Source organism: Arachis hypogaea, chromosome 18, assembly GCF_003086295.3.
Source record: "Arachis hypogaea cultivar Tifrunner chromosome 18, arahy.Tifrunner.gnm2.J5K5, whole genome shotgun sequence".
NCBI classification, from domain to species: Eukaryota; Viridiplantae; Streptophyta; class Magnoliopsida; order Fabales; family Fabaceae; genus Arachis; species Arachis hypogaea.
Window position 1 is genome coordinate 107,950,895 of NC_092053.1, and position 9,638 is coordinate 107,960,532.

Below are 9,638 nucleotides of genomic sequence, written 5' to 3' on the forward strand. Positions count from 1 at the left end.
TAACTTTTTGTTTGTTTCTTAACTTTTTCAAAACTACCTAACTAACTCTCTCTCTAATTTTCAAAAATATCTTCCCTCTTTTTCAAAAATTTCTTTTTAATTAACTAATTATTTTTATTTTTGATTTCAAAATTTTTCGAAAATTACTAACCTTTTTCAAAAACTATTTTCGAAAATCACTAACCCTTTTTCAAAAATTATTTTCGAAAATTCTCCCTCTCCCATCTTATTCTATTTATTTATTCATCTACTAACATCTCATCTCACATCTATACCCTCCTCACAGTTGTGTTTCTTCCATTACATTACATTCTTTGTCTCCCTCTTTTCTCCCACTCACAAAGGGATCCCTATACTGTGGTATAAAGGATCTCTATTATTATTATTTTTCTGTGCCCTCTTCTTTGTCATATGAGCAGGAGCAAGGACAAGAACATTCTTGTTGAAGCAGATCCAGAACCTGAAAGGACTCTAAAGAGAAAATTAAGAAAAGCTAAATTACAACAATCCAGAGATAACCTTTCAGAAATTTTTGAACAGGAAGAGGAGATGGCAGCCGAAAATAATAATAATACAAGGAGGATGCTTGGTGACTTTACTGCACCTAATTCCAATTTACATGGAAGAAGCATCTCCATTCCTGCCATTGGAGCAAACAACTTTGAGCTAAAACCTCAATTAGTTTCTCTGATGCAGCAGAACTGCAAGTTTCATGGACTTCCATCTGAAGATCCTTTTCAGTTCTTAACTGAATTCTTGCAGATATGTGATACTGTTAAGACTAATGGAGTAGATCCTGAAGTCTACAGGCTCATGCTTTTCCCATTTGCTGTAAGAGACAGAGCTAGAATATGGTTGGACTCTCAACCTAAGGATAGCCTGAACTCTTGGGATAAGCTGGTCAAGGCTTTCCTAGCCAAGTTCTTTCCTCCTCAAAAGCTGAGCAAGCTTAGAGTGGATGTTCAAACCTTCAGACAGAAAGAAGGTGAATCCCTCTATGAAGCTTGGGAGAGATACAAAGGACTGACCAAAAAGTGTCCTTCTGACATGCTTTCAGAATGGACCATCCTAGATATATTCTATGATGGTTTATCTGAGTTATCAAAGATGTCATTGGATACTTCTGCAGGTGGATCCATTCACCTAAAGAAAACGCCTGCAGAAGCTCAAGAACTCATTGACATGGTTGCAAATAACCAGTTCATGTACACTTCTGAAAGGAATCCTGTGAATAATGGGACGCCTATAAAGAAGGGAGTTCTTGAGATTGGCACTCTGAATGCCATATTGGCTCAGAACAAAGTATTGACTCAGCAAGTCAACATGATTTCTCAGAGTCTGAATGGAATGCAAGCTGCATCCAACAGTACTCAAGAGGCTTCTTATGAAGAAGAAGCTTATGATCCTGAGAACCCTGCAATAGCAGAGGTGAATTACTTAGGTGAACCTTATGGAAACACCTATAACTCATCATGGAGAAATCATCCAAATTTCTCATGGAAGGATCAAAAGCCTCAACAAGGCTTTAATAATGGTGGAAGAAACAGGTTTAACAATAATAAACCTTTTCCATCATCCACTCAGCAACAGACAGAGAACTCTGAACAAAATACTTCTAATCTGGCAAACTTAGTCTCTGATCTATCCAAGGCCACTGTGAGTTTCATGAATGAAACAAGGTCTTCCATTAGAAATTTGGAAGCACAAGTGGGCCAGCTGAGTAAAAGGATCACTGAAATCCCTCCCAGTACTCTCCCAAGCAATACAGAAGAGAATCCAAAAGGAGAGTGCAAGGCCATTGACATAAGCACCATGGCCGAACCTGTAAGGGAAGGAGAGGAGGACGTAAATCCCAAGGAGAAAGACCTCCTGGGATGCCCAGTGACTAATAAGGAGCTTCCCTCTGAGGAACCAAAGGACTCTGAGGCTCATCTAGAGACCATAGAGATTCCATTGAACCTCCTTATACCCTTCATGAGCTCTGATGAGTATTCCTCTTCTGAAGAGAATGAGGATGTTACTGAAGAGCAAACTGCCAAGTTCCTTGGTGCAATCATGAAGCTAAATGCCAAATTATTTGGCATTGATACTTGGGAAGTTGAACCTCCCTTGTTCATCAATGAACTAAGTGACCTGGATCAACTGACATTGCCTCAGAAGAGACAGGATCCTGGGAAGTTCATAATACCTTGTACTATAGGCACCATGATCTTCAAGGCTCTGTGTGACCTTGGTTCAGGAATAAACCTCATGCCCCTCTCTGTAATAGAGAAACTGGGAATCTATGGGGTGCAAGCTGCTAAAATCTCATTAGAGATGGCAGACAATTCAAGAAAATAGGCATATGGACAAGTAGAGGACGTATTAGTAAAGGTTGAAGGCCTTTACATCCCTGCTGATTTCATAGTCCTGGATACTGGAAAGAAAGAGGATGAATCCATCATCCTAGGAAGACCTTTCCTGGCCACAGCAAGAGCTGTGATTGATGTTGACAGAGGTGAAATAGTCCTTCAATGGAATGAGGACTCCCTTGTGTTTAAAACTCAAGGATCTTCCTCTGCAACCATGGAGAGGAAGCATGAAAAGCTTCTCTCAAAGCAGAGTCAACCCAAGCCCCCACAGTCAAACTCTAAGTTTGGTGTTGGGAGGCCACAACCAAACTCTAAGTTTGGTGTTGAACTCCCACATCCAAACTCTAAGTTTGGTGTTGGAGAGTTTCAACAATGCTCTGAACATCTGTGAGGCTCCATGAGAGCCCACTGTCAAGCTATTGACATTAAAGAAGCGCTTGTTGGGAGGCAACCCAATTTTTATTTATCTAACTATATTTTTCTTAGTTATATGTCTTTATAGGTTCATGATCATGAGGAGTCACAAAATAAATATAAAAATTGAAAACGGAATCAAAAACAGCAGAAGAAAAATCACACCCTGGAGGAGCATCTGCCTGGCGTTCAACGCCAGAACAGAGCATGGTTCTGGCGCTGAACGCCCAAAATGGGCAGCATTCTGGCGCTGAACGCCCAGAACAAGCATGGTTCTGGCGTTCAACGCCAGAAATGGCAACAAATGGGCGTTGAACGCCTAAAATGGGCACCAACCTGGCGCTGAACGCCCAAAGTTGTGTGCAAAGGCATTTTACATGCCTAATGGGTGCAGGGATGTAAATCCTTGACACCTCAGGATCTGTGGACCCCACAGGATCATCTCAGGATCTGTGGACCCCACAGGATCACCTCAGGATCTGTGGACCCCACAGGATCCCCACCTACCTCATCATCTCTCTTTCCATTCATGATCATCCCTTCTGTTTTCCATTTACTACTTACATCCATACACCCACTACCTTCAAAATTCAACATCTCTCTCCCACCCAATCCCACCCATATGGCCGAATACACACATCCCTCCATCTCCTCCATATCTTCTTCTTCTTCTTCTATTCTTTCTTCTTTTGTTCAAGGGCGAGCAACATTCTAAGTTTGGTGTGGTAAAAGCATAGCTTTTTTTTTCCATAACCATTGATGGCACCTAAGGCCAGAGAAACCTCTAGAAAGAGGAAAGGGAAGACAAAAGCTTCCATCAAGGGTCTATAGCTCAGTGGTAGAACATTTGACTGCAAATCAAGAGATCCCTGAGATACCTCAGGGGATACATTTTCTCCCACACAATTATTGGAAGCAACTAAGGGTGGAACATCAAGAGCACTCCATCATCCTTCATGAAATCAGAGAAGATCTAAAAGCAATGAAGGAGGAGCAATAAAGGCAAGGAAGAGACATAGAAGAGCTCAAGGACATCATTGGTTCCTCAAGAAGGAAACGCCACCATCACTAAGGTGGATTCATTCCTTGTTCTTATTTCTTCTGCTTTTCGTTTTCTATGTTATGTGCTTGTCTATGTTTGTGTCTTCATTACATGATCATTAGTAGTTAGTAACTTTGTCTCAAAAGTTATGAATGTCCTATGAATCCATCACCTCTCTTAAATGAAAAATGTTTTAATTCAAAAGAACAAGAAGTACATGAGTTTCGAATTTATCCTTGAACTTAGTTTAATTATATTGATGTGGTGACAATGCTTCTTGTTTTCTGAATGTATGCTTGAACAGTGCATATGTCTTTTGAAGTTGTTGTTTAAGAATGTTAAATATGTTGGCTCTTGAAAGAATGATGACTAGGAGACATGTTATTTGATAATCTGAAAAATCATAAAAATGATTCTTGAAGCAAGAAAAAGCAGCAAAGAACAAAGCTTGCAGAAAAAAAAATAGGCGAAAAAAAAATAGAAAGAAAAAGAAAAAGCAAGCAGAAAAAGCCAAAAGCTCTTAAAACCAAGAGGCAAGAGCAAAAAGCCAATAACCCTTAAAACCAAAAGGCAAGGGCAAATAAAAAGGATCCTAAGGCTTTGAGCATCAGTGGATAGGAGGGCCTAAAGGAATAAAATCCTGGTCTAAGCGGCTAAACCAAGCTGTCCCTAACCATGTGCTTGTGGCGTGTAGGTGTCAAGTGAAAACTTGAGACTGAGCGGTTAAAGTCAAGATCCAAAGCAAAAAAAGAGTGTGCTTAAGAACCCTGGACACCTCTAATTGGGGACTTTAGCAAAGCTGAGTCACAATCTGAAAAGGTTCACCCAATTATGTGTCTGTGGCATTTATGTATCCGGTGGTAATACTGGAAAACAAAGTGCTTAGGGCCACGGCCAAGACTCATAAAATAGCTGTGTTCAAGAATCATCATACTGAACTAGGAGAATCAATAACACTATCTGAACTCTGAGTTCCTATAGATGCCAATCATTCTGAACTTCAATGGATAAAGTGAGATGCCAAAACTATTCAAGAGGCAAAAAGCTATAAGTCCCGCTCATATGATTGAAGCTCTGTTTCATTGATAGTTTGGAATTTATAGTATATTCTCTTCTTTTTATCCTATTTGATTTTCAGTTGCTTGGGGACAAGCAACAATTTAAGTTTGGTGTTGTGATGAGCAGATAATTTATACGCTTTTTGGCATTATTTTTAGTATGTTTTCAGTAGAATCTAGTTACTTTTAGGGATGTTTTCATTAGTTTTTATGTTAAATTCACATTTCTGGACTTTACTATAAGTTTGTGTGTTTTTCTGTGATTTCAGGTATTTTCTGGCTGAAATTGAGGGACTTGAGCAGAAATCAGATTCAGAGGTTGAAGAAGGACTGCTGATGCTGTTGGATTCTGACCTCCCTGCACTCAAAGTGAATTTTCTGGAGCTACAGAACTCGAAATGGCGCGCTTCTAATTGCGTTGGAAAGTAGACATCCAGGGATTTCCAGCAATATATAATAGTTCATACTTTGGCCAAGAATAGAGGACGCAAACTGGCGTTCAACGCCAGCTTTCTGCCCAAATCTGGCGTCCAGCGCCAGAAAAGGAGCCAAAACCAGAGTTGAACGCCCAAACTGGCACAAAAGCTGGCGTTCAACTCCAAGGAGGACCTCTACACGTGCAACACTCAAGCTCAGCCCAAGCACACACCAAGTGGGCCCCGGAAGTGAATTTATGCATCAATTACTTACTCATGTAAACCCTAGTGACTAGTTTATTATAAATAGGACCTTTTACTATTGTATTAGACATCTTTGATCAGTTGTATGCTATCTTAGATCATGTTTGAGGGCTGGCCTCTCGGCCATGCCTGGACTTTCACTTATGTATTTTTAACGGTAGAGTTTCTACACTCCATAGATTAAGGTGTGGAGCTCTGCTGTTCCTCAAAGATTAATGCAAAGTACTACTATTTTCTATTCAATTCATCTTGTTTCACTTCTAAGATATTCATTCGTACTTCAATCTGAATGTGATGAACGTGACAATCATCATCATTCCCTATGAATGCGTGCCTGACAATCACTTCCGTTCTACCTTAGACTGAATGAGTATCTCTTAGATCTCCTAACCAGAATCTTCGTGGTGTAAGCTAGAATGATGGCGGCATTCAAGAGAATCCGGAAGGTCTAAACCTTGTCTGTCGTATTCCGAGTAGGATTCAATGAATGAATGACTGTGACGAGCTCCAAACTCGCGATTGCGGGGCGTTAGTGACAGACGCAAAAGGATAGTAAATCCTATTCCAGCATGATCGAGAACCGACAGATGAATAGCCGTGCCGTGACAGGGTGCGTTGACCATTTTCACTGAGAGGATAAGATGAAGCCATTGACAAGGGTGATGCCTCCAGACGATTAACCGTGCCGTCACAGGGCATTTGGATCATTTTCCCGAGATAAGACCGAAAGTAGCCATTGACAATGGTGATGTATCACATAAAGCCAGCCATGGAAAGGAGTAAGACTGATTGGATGAAGATAGTAGGAAAGCAGAGGTTTAGAGGAACAAAAGCATCTCTATTCGCTTATCTGAAATTCTCACCAATGAATTACATAAGTATTTCTATCCCTATTCTATTATTTATTTTCGAAAACCCATTACTGTTTTATATCCGCCTGACTGAGATTTACAAGGTGACCATAGCTTGCTTCATACCAACAATCTCTGTGGGATTCGACCCTTACTCACGTAAGGTATTACTTGGACGACCCAGTGCACTTGCTGGTTAGTTATGCGAAGTTGTGAAGATATGTTTAGACCATGGTCCTGTGCATCCGTTTTTGGTGCCATTGCCAGGGAATCAATCTCGAACAACAATTCACAACCTGAGTAGTGATTTCGCATACCAAACATCGAGAACATGTTTTTGAAAATTTTAATGAAAATTAAAAATATGCAATTGACACCAAACTTAAAATTTGACACTCTACTCAAAGATGAAACACAAAATTTTTCGGTTTTTATGATTTTATAAATTTTTTTTGTATTTTTTCGAAAATTAATTGGAAAAAGAGAAAATAAGGAATTCAAAAATTTTTAATGAGAATTCCAGGAATTGTGCAATGTTAGTCTAAAACTCCGGTCCAGGAATTAGACATGACTTACTACCAGCCAAGCTTTCAGTGAAAGCTCCAGTCCAAAACACTAGACATGGCCAATGGCCAGCCAAGCTTTAGCAGATCATTACATACAACAGCTAAATTGCTGAGAAAGACAAAGAAGCTCTTCTAAGGATAGTTGAAACCTTAGTCCAAAAGATTAGACATGGCTTAACAGCCAGCCAGGATTCAACATATCTCATGAAACTCTAGAATTCATTCTTAAAAATTTTGAAGAACATAGAATAATTTATAAATTTTTTTTTGAAAATTTTTTGAAAATAAAAATAATAAAATCAAAAAGCTTAAAATTAAAATAAAATTACCTAATCTAAGCAACAAGATGAACCGTCAGTTGTCCAAACTCGAACAATCCCCGGCAACGGCGCCAAAAACTTGGTGCACAAAATTGTGATCTCAACGGCGCCAAAAACTTGGTACGCACGTTCATAATCTCAATTCCTTTTCACAACTCCACACAACTAACCAGCAAGTGCACTGGGTCGTCCAAGTAATAAACCTTACGTGAGTAAGGGTCGATCCCACGGAGATTGTCAGCTTGAAGCAAGCTATAGTCATCTTGTAAATCTCAGTCAGGCAGATTCAAATGGTTATGAAGTTTTGATAATTAAAATATAATTAGAACATAAAATAAGATAAAGATACTTATGTAATTCTTTCGTGAGAATTTCAGATTAGCGTATAGATATGCTTTGCTCCTTCTGAATCTCTGCTTTCCTACTGCCTTCATTCAATCATTCATGCTCTTTTCCATGGCAAGCTGTATGTTGGGGATCACCGTTGTCAATGGCTACGTCCGTCCTCTCAGTGAAAATGGTCCAAATGCGCTGTCACTGCACGGCTAATCATCTGTCGGTTCTCACTCATGTTGGAATAGGATCCATTGATCCTTTTGCGTCTGTCACTACACCCAACACTCACGAGTTTGAAGCTCGTCACAGTCATCCCATCCCAGATCCTACTCGGAATACCACAGACAAGGTTTAGACTTTCCGGATCTCAAGAATGCTGCCAATTGATTCTAGCTTATACCATGAAGACTCCGATCTTTCGGAATGGAGGCTAAGAGATACACACTCAAGCTATTGCAGATAGAATGGAAGTGGTTGTCAGGCACGCGTTCATAGGTGAGAATGATGATGAGTGTCACAGATCATCACATTCATCAGGTTGAAGTGCGAGTGAATATCTTGGAATAAGAATAAGCTTGAATTGAATAGAAAAACAATAGTACTTTGCATTAATTCATGAAGAACAGCAGAGCTCCACACCTTAATCTATGGGGTGTAGAAACTCCACCGTTGAAAATACATAAGTAATGAATGTCCAGGCATGGCCGAATGGCCAACCTCCAAACGTGTACAATATGATCTATGATATCATAGAACTGATCAAAGATGGTCCAAAAGACATAAAATAAATCTCTAAAAGTAGTTTTTGTACTAAACTAGTAGCCAGGGTTAACAGAATTGAGTAAATGATGCAGAAATATACTTCCAGGCCCACTTGGTGTGTGCTTGGGGTGAACATTGAAGCTTTCACATGTAGAGACTTTTCTTGGTGTTAAATGCCAGCTTTGGTGCCAGTTTGGGCGTTTAACTCCAGCTTTTATACCAGTTCTGGCGTTTAACGCCAGAATAGGGTAGAAAGTGGGCATTCAAACGCCAGTTTGCGTTATCAAAACTTGGGCAAAGTATGGACTATTATATATTGCTGGAAAGCCTAGGATGTCAACTTTCCATTGCAATTGAGAGCGTGCCAATTGAGTTTCTGTAGCTCCAGAAAATCTATTTCGAGTGCAGGGAGGTCAGAATCCAACAGCATCTGTAGTCCTTTTTCAGCCTCTGAATCAGATTTTTGCTCAGGTCCCTCAATTTCAGCCAGAAAATACCTGAAATCGTAGAAAAGCACACAAACTCATAGTGAAGTCCAGAAATGTGAATTTTGCTTGAAAACTAATAAAAATATACTAAAAAGTAGCTAGATCCTACTAAAAACTACCTAAAAACAATGCCAAAAAGCGTATAAATTATCCGCTCATCATGCATGCAGAAAGAAGGCAGCTTCAACAAGCTAGAATGGTAGCACAAAGATGGAATATCTATGAAGATTCTTCTTCTGATTTAACCTTTCAATGTCAAGACTTGGTGATTCACTTTTTTTTTATTGCTTGAACCCTATTCTTAACATCCCTTTTTGCTTGTGAAAGTTATATTTCTTCCTTAATTTAGGATAGATCACATGGGTTACAATCAGAAGAGAGAAGAGAGTATTTGGTTAGAGTGTTAGGCACATTAGATATGGGCCAGCAATGAGGATGATTACTATCTATGGACATTTGGGCCTGTTATTGAACATATTAATTTTTTGCACAATAAACACATACATCAGCAACACTCTTGGGCTTTTAACCGAAAATTATAATGTTAGTCATCATCAAATTATTGTTTTTGTTTTCTCAAACTTAATAATCTCTTATTTGATGATAAACATTGTTATATAAATAAATTGTAAAGAGTTGAGAAGAGTTCATGATACTTCCTTTTGATGATTTAATATATCATGTAGATATCCCCCTTTCTTTCATTCGGGTAGCTCTCCCTAAATCCTGGCATTTCTTTTAAAACAGCAATGCTTGTGCATAAACTATAG

General features: G+C 39.3%; 1 non-coding gene across 1 annotated transcript; it reads right to left on the bottom strand.

The window, feature by feature from the left end:
- Positions 1–945: 945 nt before the first annotated feature.
- LOC112774746 (small nucleolar RNA R71) lies at positions 946–1,053 on the bottom strand. The gene has a single exon (XR_003189209.1). It is a non-coding gene; the product is annotated as a small nucleolar RNA R71 (small nucleolar RNA).
- Between the last annotated feature and the right edge of the window lie 8,585 nt (positions 1,054–9,638).